The following is an 18,768-nucleotide window of genomic DNA, read 5'->3' on the forward strand; positions in this document are numbered from 1 at the left end:
CTTGACAGTTACCTGGTTCAGTCCACGGTAATCTATGCATAGCCTTAAGGTTCCATCCTTCTTCTTCTAAAAAAGAACTGGTGCACCCCAAGGATAAGTACTGGGTCGAATGAATCCTTGCTCAATGAGTTGCCTAAGTTGTTCCTTGAGTTCGATGGCCTCTGGAAGTGACATTTTATAAGGTCTTTTTGAGATAGGTTCACATCCAGAGATAGTCTCAATCTCATGATCAACCTCTCTATGTGGCGGAAGATTCGTAAGGTCTTCAGGGAATACATCATCATACTCCCTCAACTAGTTTGGTTGAAGTGAGGTATCTGATTGGTCCACCTTATTGAGCTTTACCGCATAAATTTGCTGCCCCTTTTTCAGTCCCTTCAAAATTCTGCTGGCCTTAACTAGAGTAGCCCTAGGTCTCCCATTTTCCCCCTGGATTAAGGCTTCATTACCCAAGTTATATGTAAAGGTAAAGTTTCCTTGTGCACAATGGATGTGGGCCTTGTTTTGCTTTAACCAGTCCATCCCTAGTATCCCATCAAAGAATCCTAAAGGTAGGGTTCGAAATTGGGCAGAAGTTGGGTGTCCCCCTAAATCAAAGTCGATTTTTCCTGCAAAATGTTGAGATACTACTTCCTTGCCGTTTGCTAACTCTACAACTAGCTTGCTTGTTGGATACTTATCTACCTTAAGCTTCCTCATGCATCTAGGTGAAAGAAATGAAAGAGTACTACCACAATCTATAAGGAAGTTAACTTGTTCACCTCTGAGAGATCCTGGCGTATGAATGACTGCATATTTCTCGCAACCATTGGGGTTGTCAATTGCAGCATGCAGGGTTGCTCTCTCCACTACTTCATCACCCACAGTTGGTTGTACCACTGCGGCATTCACTCTGGCGGTGGCTCCACGCTCTCACCCTCTGTTCATCCTTCCTCGTCCTCCTCTTCCATTAGCTTGGCCACGCCCATGGGTATTCAAGAGTATGGCATTGGTGTTGGTTGCTTGAATGTTCCTGGGGCACTTGGATCTGTAATGTCCATACTCGCCGCAACCATAGCATCGAACATCTGGGAACTCCATGGTTGTGGTGGTAGCCACAATAGGACGTTGGTCATATGCTTGGTTGGCTGGTCTGTTATTCCAAGCAATTGTCCTTGCCCTTTTTGCCCAATGATTCCTCCTGTTCTAATTAACCTTTTGTACTTCAAGAGCTAGAGGTTTGGCCCTCAACAAGGTATCCTGTAGTGTCATTGGCCTGAGAGCTTCCAACCGCGTATTCAAAGGATCGATTAGCCCTTGGCAAAACCTCACCACCTGTTGTTCCAAGGTCATCTTAGGAGCATATCTCCGAAGAGTGGCAACCTTTGCATAATATTTTTCGGCAGATGAATTCAGCTGCATCGAAATGAAAAGAATTCATTCATCTTCAAGGTTCTATAGGCAGGTGCTAAATAACGCTCCATTATCGCAGCTTTGATGTCTTCCCAGGATTGGGAAGATCCCTTAATATCCAGGTCCCTGCAATGTTGCTTCCACCATATCTTGGCATCGCCAGTCAAGCGTAACATCACAAGCATGGTTTGATTTACGAGTTGGGTCCCCGCAGCTTCAAAGTAATCGTCCATGGCTTCCATCCACACTTCCGCATCTCTCTCCACATTTTCCCCCTCGCCCTTAAAGAGTGGAGGCTGGGCTTGCTTAAGGAGGAGCTTCTTCTCTTGCGCTGCCGAGTATAGAGCAACAGGTGGTGCCTACATGGGTTATACGAGATTCTTGATACCATTACTTGGATTTCAAAATAGACACGACACTTTAAATAAAATTCAAGATTCCACTTTATCAAGAGACAGAGATTTAGAGACAAAAAGCACTTTATTGATGAAAATTTATTACAATCAAAACCCCTCAAGGTTTAGGATAACTGATGATCAACTTATTACATGCTTTTTGGATTACGTATAAAATACGCCTAGGAGATGGTGTTCACATGATGCACTACTTTGTTCGTGAAGTAGTTCCTGTACTCATCCTTGAGTGGATAACAAACTAAGATATCAAGCTGGGATTCCTCTTTTGGTACTCCAAACGTTCTAACTCTGTTCGCGCTCGGATCACCTCGGTGACTTTTCCAAGAGCCAGTCATTGATGGTTTGATTGGAGTCGCCTGAAACAGTCAGGTCCAATTGGGTAGGCAGCAAGTATAATAACTCCACCACTCTCAACTCTTCTCCCCAATGTATCTTCTTCAAATCGGTAGCCAGGCATCCTAGCTTCCGAGCGTTGATGTAGTAAACCCCTCCTTCAAGTGTCCAATCAAGTCCCCATCCTCTATCGATGCGAGTGGAGTGTGGCGTATGAGCCTTCATCAATATCTCCATGACATCTCGCCTGAATTGGTAAACTGGGGATCGTCGAGCTTGCTCATAAATCAGCTCAAACACTTGGAACTTCCGATATTCTAGCACGGGGTCTTCCTGCAACACCAATGCAAGGAATTCGGATCAGCTACCTATATTCTTTCAGTTCCTTTTAAATATTCAAACAATACGACTTTATTTCTCAGCCTAACCTAGGCTCTGATACCAGGTGTGAGGTCCCCACCCCGCCATATCAAGAGAGCGGATCTGATGGTGAACCTGGTGGCCACTAGATCTATAACAGAAGCAAAAAAAGTGGTTCAGGGTTCAACTAGCGGACGATCTCTCATCACAAAGTGAGTCGAGTTCGAGCCTACTAGCAAGAGATCTAGCTCCACCTCACAGGGGAAGCGTACTTATCCTATCTAGCGATCCTAAGACCCACCTTCCAAGAGGAGAGAAAACCTTGAGTGCCTTTTTCCCCATGTTTCAGAGGCACGTCCACTTGAGACTTCACCGCTCTAGGGGCAATGAGTATTACTAGTATCGATTTAAACACTATGGGGACAGAGAGTTGGACCTGACCAATCGGGACCACCCTTCTCATAGGCATTGGCAACCTGAGCCAAGCCCCCACTTTCCACCCCCACACTCACACTTCCTTGTGTGTCCTAATTTACTACCACAATAATTGTTCAACATAAACATTCCTTGATTAAATTCTGAATCACAATGTTCGTTAAGACAGCCCTTCAATCAGTATTGCAAAGCGGCACCAAGACAGTATTCTAGTAAAGATTTTACTCAAACTTATTCATTAAAATTCCAATGTTCTAGAGGTACAACATCTTCCCTCCAGCGAGAGTTTACTGCTCCTGTTGTCGCCTAGCTGCCCATACAACTAGGTATGTCCACCGCATAGAAAGCACGACATGGACATTCTCACCGCATAGAAAGCAAGATGTAGGTTCCCACCGCATAGAAAGCAAGTCGTGGGTAAGGCCCTAAGCTAGTAACTCTAGCTACTGTGAAATCGTCGCAAGCCGCTCCCTGTGATCAGTAGGGGGATCAGGACTGATTCAACATTGGAAAGAGAATGAACATGTCGAGCTAAATTTTTCCTAGCATACATTCTTTCTTATTGCAAACAGCATACCCATAAATCATTTTTTTCCTACTTTAGCCTTCAATGTACAAATGAATTCAATGCTGAGGTTTCCGTCGGATTTCTCCAACATGTTTGGGGATATGTTCTTTCCTAGTTAAACGTGTGCAATGTTAACTTAAACAACTTGAATGAAATTATGACCTACCTCTTCCATTTCTTCGTCAATGGCCCGTGAGATGGCCGGTGCTTGTTCGTCCATGGGAGCTTTTCCCTTTTCGTTCACATTGCTCGTTCCCGCCTCGCGGTCGTGGACACCACCGAAGCAAGTTCTCTTAACCGGGGCCATTTTATACTCACTACATTAAGTGATAAACTTGAAGAAAAGAGCTAAGGTTCGAGAGCATCATAACAACCAATTTGGCAGATTAGAATCATTAAAGAATCCTCCTTATGCAAGAGGGATTAGATTTCTCCTTCGAGACCTAGCAATTTATTGTTAATACTTTGCTTACCCTATGGGAACTGCCTCTAAAGTTAATCACTTGGCTTAGATGATTAAGAATTCATAATTTTACTAATTGACTTACAATAGAGATGAAGTAAGCAAGCTCTATCACTTTCTTGGTGCAATTTGAAGATGCAGAATTATCGCATGCATATGTGCTAGAAAATTCCCCTCTTATTGGCCTAATGACAGATTAATTTTTACCTTAATCACATCTTAATGTGAGATAATATTTTTGAATCTAATTAATTACATTACTACTGAATGGTAAAAGGGTGAATTTCATCAAATCTACATTATTACCTGCTGACAATTTATTAACTATGCTGCCTAGAGAGAGAATCTCTCCTAATCATGTATTAATCATTGATTAAGCATGATGAATGGCTGCATAAATTAGCTAATTGAATGATGATTATGTAATGGAGTATAGTTATGTAAACTTAGAGAGCAGATATTGGGAATTATAGCTAAGATTAAGCATAGTAGACGAGGAATTTGGAGAATAATGATGAGAATTAAGAAGAGCACGAATTAAACCTTGATTACCATGATTAGGGGCTGAGAATCCTCTTGATTTTCTGATCCAATGAATCCTCAAGATGAGAATTTCAGCAGCACATCCCTCTTTGCTTCTCCTTCAAAAACTGTGTGTGTTCCGGCAGCACCTCCCCAAGGTGTGTGTAGGGGTGTGTGTAGGGGTGTGTGTGTGTGTGTACTGGGTGTATGTGTGAGCATGTGTGTGTGTGTGTGTGTGTGTGTGTGTGTGTGTGTGTGTGTGTGTGTGTGTGTGTGTGTGTGTGTGTGTGTGTGTGTGCGTGTGTGTGTGTGTGTGTGTGTGAGAGAGAGAGAGAGAGAGAGAACACCTTTAAATAGACTCCTCCAGGATGAAAATCGATCTGGGTTGCTATAAGCAACTGGGTGAGCACTCAGTGAATGCATTGGCAAGTCTAGTTGCCTACCCACCAAGTGTCCAGTTGGTCAGTTTAACTGGCTCTCACACCCACTCTCTAGCATGGAAACACTCCTACAACTCCCACAAGGCAAGAGGGAGCCCCCTAGCTGCTAAAGTTGGCTCAGAGTGGCGTGGAACCTGCTCCCACACAGCCTCCAGCCCCGGTGCCTCCCTGGACAATTTTGGGAAAATTTGGTTTTAGGCTAAAACGGGTCATACGAGTCGGAATTTGATGCCGAAAATTGCTATACCAAGCCCTAACTAAGGCGTACTGGTCCAAGTACCTGCCATATTTAGCAGCCCTCGGGGTTCGAAAATGCATTTTTTGAAATTCGGGGTGCACGTGCAGTTTTTCGAGACGTTCAAAAAACTGGATGGGTCAGTTGACCAAAAACTTACTATTTTTGGAATTTTTTTACAAAAATTATTTTAATTCACATTTCAAAGCTTGAAAACATTCTAAACATCATGGCACTGACAGAATTCGGAAAACTACTAAAAATAGTAACTTTTTCATTATGCTCATTTCATGGTACAATGGTGCTCTTTTTGGGTCGAGTCAGAGACCTTACAACTTTTTTGTCAAAGTGGATGCAATTTGCAACTTTGACATTATGGCACCAAAGAACATGATGTCCCAAGCCCACAAATCAAGTTTGAGCAAGTTTGGATCTTAAAAACTCAAAATCTCTTTATATCTATTGTTTCAGAGTCTAAACGCCTAAATCTGGCACCATTTCCACCCAGTGCACTCAAATGAGCCCACACTTCACTCAGAGTACCTAAATGCCATATGTTTCAAGCCTATGATGTCAAAAATGCAAAAAGTTGGGAAAAATCCCCAACTATTAATAATCACGATTATTTACTTTTGTTGCAATTTTTTCCAGGACTTCATGATTCTGATCTCTACATGTTTTTATGCATCTATGCATGCTCCAAAATTGATCTGAAGAAAAATGAACATCATTTGCCAGCAATCCAGACTCAGGCCATTTCAGAGTGGAAGTTGCAAAATTTTCAAACTTTGACACTGTATTCACTCCACGAGCAATGCAAGCGGCTGAGAAGGCAAAGAAAAGGGTGTCTCAGAAAAATAAGCTGCAGGAGTTTCCACGTTAGATCCAAGCTCAATGAAGACAACAAAAGAAACCTTCTCGTCTAAAGAACGGCTCAAAGAAAACAACACAACGGTTTTCACTGGCAGATTCAAGAGCGAAGAAGGACATTAGGTAGAATTGTAAATGCTACCTAAGGAGGTTTATGATGTAGTGGCAAAGCCAGACACCAAAGAAGCCAACAAAAGGCTGGGGCTTCAAGATTTCTACAATGAGGAACCATGTGGAGTGAATTTCCACAAAGCATATGAACTGCTATCCATGATCAAAGAAGATGGATCGGCCCAAAACACGTATCAACAAGAGAAAAAGGTTGAAGTGGTGATCACTAAGGAAATAGTGGTTGAGGCACTGAAGCTGCCAATAGAAGGTATGACTATGTGGGCAAGAGATAGAAAGATAGCAGGTACTTTTAGCAAAGCTATTGCTGCTTCCACACTTTTTTATCTCATCCAAAGGCAAGTGGAGGAACCAGCTCGCCTCTATCATCAACATTTCCAGTTCCTATCAAAGAGACCGCACAATACACAACCCCAAACCATGCGATTGTGACTACTTTCACTCAAGTATTAAAGTCAATAACCAAGCAAGCAATAGATCACGTGCAGTAGTGCTTACAACATTGAAGGGCACAAAGAAGGAGGGAAAGATCACATATCTGGGCGCTGCAAAACCCGGGGGATTCACCATGGAAAACTTACCACACCACGTAAGTGCAAGGGAGGGGTTTTTTTAAACAAGTTACATAAGCGTATAAGTTAGGGGTAGTCCCCCAATAATTTATCTCCCAAGCTTAAAAATAACGGAGGGGGGTATCATATTTAGGGGGGGGGGGGGGGGGAACTCGGATGAATTTTGGGGAAGTTTTTATCAGGTCATACATCAAATTTTGCATCAAGCCAGTTATAGATAAGGGCTGATTTGGAGTAGGGCCAAGGGTTGCTTTATACAAGCTTTGGATGTGTTAGAATTGGACAAGTAGCCAGAGTTTAGGATGATCTGGCACATAGTTTAAAATTTACTCAGTTAGATCATGTGAGACCTAAATTTTATATGTAAGATAGGGGTATGATATTTTTCTTCATTAATTGTCCTATAAGCGTAGAAAGGGGGTTCATATTCCCTAATATGAGTTGTAAATAGGGGTTTTATCAAAGTTGTCCGCTCGCAGGTGGCGTCCCGTTTCGTATATAGAGTGAATCCCCCGGGATCCAAAAGTGCTAACAAGACTAGCATATCATGCTATTGGAATGGCCGACAATTTGCCGCCAACCCCAGATCAGAACACCTCGATCATATTACATCAACCTTCTCCAAGGACCACCCGATCAACAAAGAGAGTATACAAATCAGATGATAAGAAATCTGCAAAAATTTCCCCTAAAGCTCGTAGCAGTGAAATCTCTGACAATGAAGAAACCAGGGCAAGGAGAGAAGCAATGAAAAAGAAAGCAATGGTAGCTCACCAAGAGGAGCCACAACAAAAGAAGGCTAGAATTGAAAGAGAAAAGCAAACATACGAAAGGAGCCTCCAAGCTGCAGGTGAAGACCCCAAAAAATGGAGTCCAAGGGAGGTCAAGGGACCAAGAACTAAGAACCCTGCAAAGAAGGTTCCAGAGGATCCCAAAGATTTTCTTGAGAGGATGTATGCGGAAGTTGAAGGAAGCTCTAGAAGTTCAAAGAAAAGCAACGAAAGAAGAGGCTGAGCAACAGAGACAAGCAAAAACTGCTGAACAAAGTGATTCACATCATGACCATGAGGAGATGTCTCCACGACCCTCTTCACCAACTTCGAAACAAGAAGATCGGCCTATGCCGAGTGCAAGCATTCACCAACGGATAAACCCAAGGAAGGTGAAACAACTGCAACAGAACCTTCCTCTACAACAACTCAAGAAGCAAAAGCAGTTGAGGCATCCACAAAGCCTCAAGGAGGAGAAGTAGAACCACCTCCATGGCCACAAGTAGAAGCCACTACCCCATCAAAAGAGCCACAAACCGGCACAGTCCAAACTTCTAAACAACCCTAGGTAGAACCTGAAGACAGGGAAACCAATGATGAATTCATCATGCGGGTAAATGAGTATGCAAGGCAAATGCAGCTGATGACAGACAAGATGAGAACAACAGCACTTAGCCGCAGTGCCAAGGCTAAAGAGCTAGAACTAGTCATTGATGCTCTACAAGGAGAGCTAGATGACAGAATGAACACCATTGCAGATCTTTAAAGACATATTAAAGAGCTGAAAAATGAAGCAGCAATACGTCAGATTTCAAAGAAGAAATAACAGAAAGAGATGGAAGAGCTGGGAGAGCTCCTGACAAAGTTATCTGATGCATGCAAATCAAAGATCAACAAGTGACAGAAGTAACCAATGAACTTTTAACCACAACTTTGTCAATACAAAAGATCCAAGTGCATCTCGATGTAGCTAATGCCTCTTTTGAGTACTCCGAGCAGCGGATCAATGATCGAGCGGCATTTCTAAGACATATAAGAGAAAACCCAGTTGTAGCCTCAATCAAGGGAACAGATGAAGTCTACCAGACTTTAGAAAATAGGAATAAAGACCTTGAACTTGAGTTGAATCTAGAACAAACGCAAAGACGAGACCTTGCATTGACGCAGGTCCAAAGAGAGGATCAATTCCTCAAGGATATAGAGGAATTAAAGAGATTCAAGAAGCTGCTAAGAGAGGGACAAACAGAAACTCAAGATGAGGCAGGAACCTCTGAACATCCAACCATCGACATACCATCCGTTTCTTTTGTTGATATGGAAACACAACCGTCAGAAGGGTTAGCAAGAGAGTCAGATTTTCAGGTACCAATCATTGAAGCCGAGCAAGTGCTAATGGTCCATTTGTCTAAAGCTGAGGAAGATGCACTAAAAGAGCAGATTGTCCAAGAAATAGATGCTAAATGGAAAGAAACATTGGATTGGGAGTTGAGAGTTCTCCACACAGTAAATGTAACTCAGCTCATGCCCAACCAAATCAATACTCAATGGCATCAGCAATCACTACCCTACCCATTGATAAAGGTGGATCTACTGCAGGTTAAAGAAAGACTTTACAAGGATATGCAGGTAGAAGGCTCATATAATATCCACCCAAAATGGAGAAAAAACTAGTTGAATAACAACTTCACATACCTAATTCTGTTCAAAGAGAACCTACAGCCCTACAAAAGGACCCAACATTCTGTTTTGTACCAAGGATAAGTACATGACAGGCACATGATGCACTAAAGAAGAAGAGGCCAACGTGGCTAAATTACCCACGACTGCCAGCACTAGAGTAGGGACCAACAACTGAATAATACATGGTGAAAACCCTCACGGGTGTCCTGACCTTCTTCAAGATCCTCCCTGACCTCTCATGTGCAATGCTTTATAAGATCTGCAGAATGTTGCTTGTCATAAAATCTAATATCTAACCAAACCAAATAATTTTCTCATATCAAACTGATCATTTAATGTGGGATAATAAATGGGAACAAGGGCTAGAATATAGACATGTGCTTACGGATCTATCTCAACACGGGACCAATGGTAACGGGGTCCAATGAGAGATGGTCTGTCAAAGAGCAATGCTACCTAATGGAGCTAAGAGACCGTAGGGTTAGCTTCATTAAAGACCTCCAAAAGTTAGTGATCAAAAGTCCTTTGACCTTAGGCAAGCTAGGGCTGACCTTGAGGTGGGAATCCTACCCAAGCATGAGGTGCTTGTTGGCTTGCTAAGTTTTAGTGGGAACTTTACCCAAAATCTTGAGGTGTTTCTACATGCTTAAATGATTAAATTTCTTGAAGTATTCAATTCAAAGATAACTCTCAAGAGACATGAACGTGCCATGCTTGATTGATTAAGTTCTTGAAGTATTCCATTCAACCAAATGACTTAATAAGCACAAAAGACACATGTTCAAACGATCCTCCACATGTGGCCCTCATGATGTGTTTGAATGCTATTGGTTAGGTTTTAAAGGGGTCTAATGAGAGACATAAGAATAAATAATTAAGTTCTTTCTCTCAAAGAGGAAAAAGAGGACACATGTCCAAATGAAATAATCAAATAATACAAGAGAGAGAGAGGTGTGGACCAAGCATGAGAGGGGTGGTATACTCTCCCACACACACACACACACATTCTCTCATTTTGTGGAGTGCAAAATGCAAGAGCTCCATCTCCTTCTCCAAGGTTTTTGAGAAGTGAAGAGCCTACACCAACACTCTTGGCTATGGAATGCAAATCTAACCAAGATCCATGCTTCAATGCTTAAGCTTGCCATCTTCTTCATCTTCATTACTACGCTATTATGCTATGCTAAGCAAGAAGAGTGATGATAAGTGAGGAACTATTTCCTTCTCCTATGGAATGTTTCTTCTTCCTCTTCCCTACCCTCATTCCCCTCTAGCTCTCTCCACCTTCGAAGGTGTTTGAGGCCTTGGGATTGAGGCTTGGGATAGTTAACGCTTTTTGCAAAGTTTATGTTAAGCTCATGCTGCATGAAGCTTTCCATCTTCATAGAATCACCAAGGTCACAAGGAACACAAGGATTGTATTGTAACAAAGTCTCTCTTGATGGGAGAATCTATAATACAAACGCCTTTTGGAGGGGGGACCGGTTCCAAGTAAATCCAGTCCTCATCTATTGTCATATTCTCTAATACTCTATCTCTTGCAAAAGTATTCTTCATGCCAAGTTGATTAAGTACTATGTTTATGTTTCTACCATCAATTAAGTTCACCCTGCAAGTTCTCAAAGTAACCTCACAAAAATGCTCACTCTAATTCTCTTAATTCTACTATTCTCAAATTTCATAGGCCATTTACATTACATTGGTATCAGAGCATTTGGTTTCTCTTTTCTTGCTTAAGAAGAGAGGTCCTTAAATAACCTATTAATGTTTGATTTTGTTAATTATATTAGGGTAAGTGAGACTAGGATCTTTTATCGGTTTGGTTGAGCCCACTATGTGAGATATGGTGCACACCTCAGGAGCTTTGGTCTTAATAATGGAGTCTTCTTAGACTTGCCTACGGCTTTACCATTATTGAGCCATAAGAAGTCCAAAAGGACCTATCCCTTGGCAACTTTTCTATGTTAGATCACTCCACTTCTCTCTATAATTAACCAATTCAATCCATGGGTGTAGATACTTAAGTGCCTATTTTCAAAGGCTAAGAGGAGTAGCAACTAAGGTTTTGAATTGCCAAAGCATACACTAAGTAAACACATAAGTTTAATTAACATGGCTAACAATAACCAAGAGAGTAGAATGAACATTGATAACTTTGATTTTGCACATGAAGGTGCTAATGATGATGCCCCCATGTTTATCAATTATCTTGTTACTAGGTTGCATCAAGCTATGGGAAACCCTACTTTGCAAGCCAAAGTTATCCAATAACTTCGTGCTTACGGGATTTCCCTTCCTCTCCAAGAGGAGAGAGAGTTTAGGAGGTCTCTTGATGAGACTCCCAAAAGAAGACTCTCTCCTATAAGAGAGGAGTAATCCAACGAACAAGAAAGAATTGAATCCCTTAGTTCCTCTAAAGGTGTGGCTCCAAAGACGACAGTCTAGACTATTGCCAACTTCTCCCAAGAGGAAATGGTCAACCCATAGTCCTTCTCCTCGTCATCCCGAAACGGAAGAGAGGAAACACAGGAAGACAAAGGCAAGGAAGAGGTCCCCCTCTTATCCTTCTTCTTCACTTTCCTCCTCTCTCGATGAAAGAAATAGTTATTCTCCTAGAGAATACAAAAGGAGAGGACATTGCAAAAATTACCCTGCATGGCGAAGGTCGCAAAAGCTCAAAAAATTGAAAGGGGAAGGAAAGAGTGTCTCTTTTCTCACCTATGATGGCACCTTTGGTGCCACCAACAAAGTATTGGCCTATCCCAAAAATTTGATGAGACCTTTGGAGATGAGGGCTTCGCGGAGTCCTCCAAGTTATGCCATGTAGCTATACACTCCCAGAAATCTACTCATCAATGGTGGGCTAGCCTTCATGGCAACGGCGAGGCTCCAAAGATATGGAAAATCCTACGAGTTTCCATCATGAAGCAACTCCTTGCAAGCGATGCAAAGGACAAAGTGCTTACCAAATGGCGGAGTTTGAAGCTACTCTTCAACGAGTCTATCCACAAATATGTAAACAAGTTTTGGGATTTACATCTCAAAGCTACAATCTTTCAATGGATATACTTCATCAAACAAAAGCAACAATTTTGTGCGGTATTACCTGAAGAAATGACCAAGTATGTCAACTCACAACGGCCTAGCACTATCACCAAAGTCATCCACCAGACTATGGTTGCTTCAAGGATCGATTTCCAACAAGGGGTGAGGAGAAATTTCAAGCCCATGGAAAACAAGGATCGAAATGAAGCTAAAGGGAAGAGCAATGCTGAAAACTCTTCCCAAGGCAACACAAACACCAACAACAACAAGGCCAAGGAGAAAGGAGGTTACAAAGGTAAAAATAAGCTCTCTCGTAAAGAATTGGAGGCCTTTCATAAAGACCATAAATGCTTTAAGTGTGGGGAGCAAGGACATGGTTATCGTTCTTGCTCCAAAAGACATGTACTCAATGACACTCCTGAAGCTTCCACCATAGAATCTCCAAAAGAGGATGCTCATTGCAAAGGATTATCTCTCTCCTATGCTTGGGAAAAGGTAAGGGAGCATGATGCCTTCATCTTGTTTGACCCTGGCTCTACTCACAACTTCATCTCAATGGAGTTGGCCACCAAGTTGGGCATTCAAGCTTTTGAGATGGGAGATACTGTAACTGGTGACATAGCTTTCAAGGGATAGCAAGCCTCTGTTACTCCCTTGATTGGGAAGTTGAGGCTTCATGTCCAAAGCTACGTCGACAAAGAAGACTTTTTTTTTATCTCTCCTCTCCAACATGAGGATGTTATCCTAGGGGCACCATGGTTCAATCTCATGGCTGCCAACATGAAGCTCCCTGAAAGGAGAATCTACTTCACCTATAGGAAAAAGAGCATGTACATAGATGCTAAGGAGTCGGGGAGCACCATATCCCTGGTAAATATACTTGCTTTTGATAAGTCAATAAAAATCTCTATTTTTGCGTATATGTTGTTTGTTAGAAAATCTGTAAATGATTTTAATGTTTTCACAAGTAGCAATAAAGGGAATCAAGAGGAATTAGAGTTGTCTAGTTTCCTAAATGGATTCCAAGGTGTTTTCAATGATGACATCCCTAGTGAGCTACCTCCAAATTGAGGGGATGATGAGATAAAGGAAAAGAGCTTCGACTAGAAATCTCACCTCCTCACAAACCTCCTTATTGAGTTTCACAAGCTCAAAAAAAGGAGATCATGAGGCAATTACATGAATTGGTGGAAAAGGGGACGGTGAGGCCTAGCTCCTCTCTATTCTGTTCACTAGTACTTTTAGTGCAAAAGAAAGATGACACATATCACGTGTGTCGACTTTAGAGCACTAAATACGATCAGTGACAAATGCTCCCAGCTGCATTCAAACTTACAACGGACAAAATCTTCAGGCCACTCAAATTCTCTTGAGGAGTGCAAGTGACACCTCCACGTAATCTTTCAAGTTGTGAGAGAGAATACGCTTTTCATTAATCAAAAGAAAAGTGAATTTTTCCTACAAGAGATTCAATATTTAGGTCACATTATCTATCAAGATGGTATATTTATGAATCCATCAAATTTGGAGGTAATAAAAGCATGGCCTAATCCAAGGAATCTACATGACCTAAGAAGCTTTATTGGTATGTGTGCATACTATAGACGCTTCATAGAAAATTTCACTCAAATAGCAAGAGCATTGCATGACTTAACAAGGAAGAACGTTAAGTACTCATGGACTGCTAAAGAACAAAATGATTTTGACAAGCTTAAAGAGAAGCTTACCTCTCAACTAGTCCTTATGTTTTTCCATCTCTCAAATCCATTTGATGTCCAATGTGATGCTTGTGGTGATTGCCTTGGAGTATTTTTTCTTCAACAAGGGCATGCCATAGCATATGAGAGCCGAAGGCGCAATGTCGATGAACAGGTCTTGGGCATATACAAAAAAGAGCTTTTAGATGTTCTACATGCCCTAGACACATGGTAGCACTATCTCTTCAGGGCTCCATTCATCCTACAAATGGATCAAAAAGCCTCAAGATATTCATGATGCAAACCAAGGTCTCCGACAAACAAACAAGGTGGGAAAATTTTCTTTTGCAGTTTAAATTTTATATTGCTCACATTGCTGGCAAGCACAATCAAGTGGTCGATGCACTTTCACAACGGCCAACAGTAAATGTGGTGTCTTTAGCAACTCACAATGATCTATCTTTTATGATAGATGAGTATGCTACTAACCAAGACTTTAAGTAGGTAATTACAGCCTTTGCATTAGGGAAGAAAAAAATAACAATTCACCTTGGAGGATGGTTATCTTCCAAACAACAATAGGCTATGTGTTACTCACCAATACACTAAGAAGTCATGTACGAATCCCATGCTTCTCCTTATGCGGGGCAAAGAGGGATTCCCTAATCTACTCTTCAAGGAGTAGAAATGTATTTCTGTTGTGGTCTACCATGAAAAGTAAACATATAAGAGTATGTTTCAAAATGCGTGGTATACCAAAGATTGAAATTTGATCAAGGGAAGAAAATTGGATTGTTTCAATCGACAGGCTTAGCAAGAAAACACACTCTATGCCTGTCAAAAAGACTATTAAGGCACATTAAACGGTAACCCTCTCTAGATCTCAAATTTCAAGTATCATGGCTTGCCAACATCCATAGTATCGGACAAAGATCCTAGAATGACCGGTAATTTCTAGAAGGGTCTCTTTGAAAATCAGGAGGCTAAGATTAAATTTCTCTTTTGGCCTATCATCCACAAACAAATGACCAAAGTGAAATAACTAATCTAACGATTCTTGAATCTACTAAAAGCCTATGTCATGGAAGTAGATCAATGTTCTCAATGAGAGAAGTACCTACCTCTTATAGAGTATGTGTACAATGACATTGTACATACTTTTATGGGAAAAGCACCTTTCGAGGTTAAAGAGGGAAGATCCAAAAGTCCCCTACTACTTAAGGTATATGGGAAGATCTTCGTTGCTGATGAATATAGTCAAGACTTACAAAAATCTTTTCCAAAGAGTAAAAAGGGCTATATCCATCTTACAGCAAAGGCAAAAAGGGTTGTTGCTAATAAGCACAGAAGATCCTTAGCCTTTAAGAAAAATGATTGGGTCTTGCTAAAGTTTCTCAAGGCTCATCTAAGGCATACTACGAAAAAGATTCTTATGGGCCACCAAGAGTATTATGCTAAACTAGAAAAAAGATACTATGGTCCTTTTTAAATTCTTAAGCCAATCAATGAGATGGCTTATCAATTAAAGTTGCCCAACCATTGGCTCATTCACAATGTTAACCATGTGAGCCTACTCAAGCCTTACAAAGGAAAGACACAAAAAGAACCAATAATGGAGGACCCGCTAGAGATCGAAGATCAAGAAGAGGTGTTGCAACCCATATTGATTCTTTGACAAATGAAGACAAGGTACTAAGAAACGTTAAAGATTATCTAATGATATATTGTTAAGTTTAAGAATTATCCTTTTAAAGATGCTAGATGGATAAGGAACCTAGCTTAATGATGATATGAACCTTGTCAATGCTTACAATGCTAAACTAGAGTAAGCAAATGAAAATGCATTTTAAATGGACAACATTTCTGTCGTATAAGACTCGTTCTCTTTCTTTTATTGTGAACAAAATTTAAGAAGCATGCATGCTTAGGATCATGTTTGTGGTGACGACGTCTCCCAAACACCAAGTAGAACTTGTCACTCTACTTTGGATGTATGATATGGACTAAAGAGCAAACATGTTTGCGGCAGGTAAGTCTTTCGAGCACCAAATGGATCAGTCATCCATTCTGGAATGATTTCATAGGAGAAAAAGGGATCCTCTACCCACTAAGACAAATTGACTAATGACTATGGCTTCATCTCTTTTACCTCATAGTCGAGGACGACTATGATTTCAAGAGAGAGGTAATGTCATAAAACCTAATATCTAACCAACCCAAATGATTTTCTCATATTAAAATGATCATTTAATGTGGGATAATAAACAAGAACAAGGGTTAGAATATAGACATGTTCTTACTGATCTATCTCAACACGGGGCCAATGGTAAAGGGGTCCAAATGAGAGATGGTCTGTCAAAGAGAAATGCTACCTAATGGAGCTTAGAGACCATAGGGTTAGCTTCATTAAAGACCTCCAAATTTTAGTGTTCAAAAGTCCTTTGACCTTAGGCAAGCTAGGGCTGACCTTCATGTGGGAATCCTACCCAAGCATGAGGTGCTTGTTGGCTTGCTAAGTTTTAGTGGGAACTTTACCCAAAAGCTTGAGGTGTTTCTACATGCTTAAATGATTAAATTTATTGAAGTATTCAATTCAAAGATAACTCTCAAGAGACATGAACATGCCATGCTTGATTGATTAAGTCCTTGAAGTATTCCATTCAACCAAATGACTTAATAAGCACAAAAGACACATGTTCAAATGATACTCCACATGTGGGCCTCATGATGTGTTTGAATACTATTGGTTAGGTTTTAAAGGGGTCCAATGAGAATTTAGATACATAAAAATAAATAATTAAGTTCTTTCTCTGAAAGAGGAAAAAGAGGACACATGTCCAAATGAAATAATAAAATAATACAAGAGAGATAGAGGTGTGGACCAAGCATGAGAGGGGGGGTATACTCTCCCACACACACACTCTCTCTCTCTCTCTCTCATTGTGTGGAGTGCAAAATGCAAGAGCTTCATCTCCGTCTTCAAGTTTGTTGTTGAGAAGTGGAGAGCCTACACCAACACTCTTGGCTATGGAATACAAATCCAACCAAGAGCCATGCTTCAATGCTTAAGCTTGCCATCTTCTTCATCTTCATTACTATGCTATTATGTTATGCTAAGCAAGAAGAGTGATGATAAGTAATGAACTATTTCTTTCTCCTATGGAATGTTTCTTCTTTCTCTTCCCTACCCTCATTCCCCACTAGCTCTCTCCACCTTTGAAGGTGTTTGAGACCTTGGGACTGAGGCTTGGGATAGTTAATGCGTTTTGCAAAGTTTATGTTAAGCTTGTGATGCATGAAGCTTTCCATCTTCATAGCATCACCAAGGTCACAAGGAACACAAAAATTGTATTGTAACAAAGTCTCTCTTTATGGGAGAATCTGTAATACAAACACCTTTTGTAGGGGAGACTGGCTCCAAGTAAATGTCGTCCTCATCTATTGTCATGCTCTCTAATACTCTCTCTCTTGCAAAAGTATTGTTCATGACAAGCTAATTAAGTACTATGTTTATGTTGCTACCATCAATTAAGTTCACCCTCCAAGTTCTCAAAGTAATCTCACAAAAATGCTCACTCTAATTCTCTTAATTCCCTATTCTCAAAGTTCATAGGCCATTTACACTACACTGCTCACCTGCATTCAAACTTTTCATGAGCTTGAGCAAGCAGGAGCACCATGGATGTCTTTCCTCGAAGGAAAGAAAGATCTATGCTATGATTCAAGTGGAGAGCCTTCAGAAGAAGTCCTCTTCGGCTTCTACGCCAGATGTATGTTTCTGTCATCTAGCGATATGTTGGCATTGGAAGAGGCATTCTATATAGGTTTCTTCATATGGAAAGCGAAGATATTTGATTAGCAACCTTACATCAAAGGTTTGTGGCTATTCAGCCATTGAACCTAAGAACAGAGTCACCATGCAGTTTTTGCAAGTCCGAGACAAAGAAATATGAATCAGATATGAAAAATCCCTCCATGCTCTTAAAGACCACGTCGCCAGCCGTCAACCTGAAGACTACTTTAGTCCATGAATCTGTGTCAAGGGACGAGATAGTCGAGGAGGGGGGGAATGTTAGCAACAAGCTAACTCGGATAACATTTTTCGGAGCTTTTATTGTAGAAACGCTTATTCTTTTGATAAATCGAGAATGTTGTAACTCCTACTTTCCAGATAAACAATGTAATTGATGAGTCGGGACTACAACCTTCCAGATTGTATCAACCTATCTTTACTTAGAGCTCCCAGATTATTAGTTTTGACCACAAAAACCTTGGCTAAGGTATAAAGGCCAATGTTTGTAAGTATTTTACAAGTTTTGGATAATAGAACACAGTGTGCGCTAACGACGCTCACTTCTCTCCTTCTCGCGCTTCCTCCTCCCTTCCCGGTTGTCACATTGCAGTGTCGTTTGTTGTGTTGCAACCACAAGTACGAGCTCTACGCGTTGACATTAACATCTCATGGTAATCCGTAGCTTTTGGCATCACCAACCCACGGTCTCATTTCATAATAAGTAGGAATTTAAGTTTAAAAATCATGAAATAAGTATGGGTGGGGTATTGGGGCATCATTGCTAAGCATTTAGATGCATTCTGGGTTGAAACAACTAGGTCAAAAACTCACTCTGCTGTTAATAATTGCAATTTTTTCACTTGACCTAAAGTGATATTTGATTCCATAAGCATGTGTACTTAGGTCTTATAAACATGTCGTAGAAGTTTCGTAACATTTGGATGTCGTTTGATGTTGTAACGGTTATGATTTGTTTGTTGATTAGCGACTAGCTTTTGGTGATTTTGGTCATTTGAGTGTAGCTTGAGTTAGATACGAGTTGTCTGTT

Source organism: Adiantum capillus-veneris, chromosome 3, assembly GCF_014529385.1.
Source record: "Adiantum capillus-veneris isolate H3 chromosome 3, ASM1452938v2, whole genome shotgun sequence".
In the NCBI taxonomy this organism is placed as follows: Eukaryota; Viridiplantae; Streptophyta; class Polypodiopsida; order Polypodiales; family Pteridaceae; genus Adiantum; species Adiantum capillus-veneris.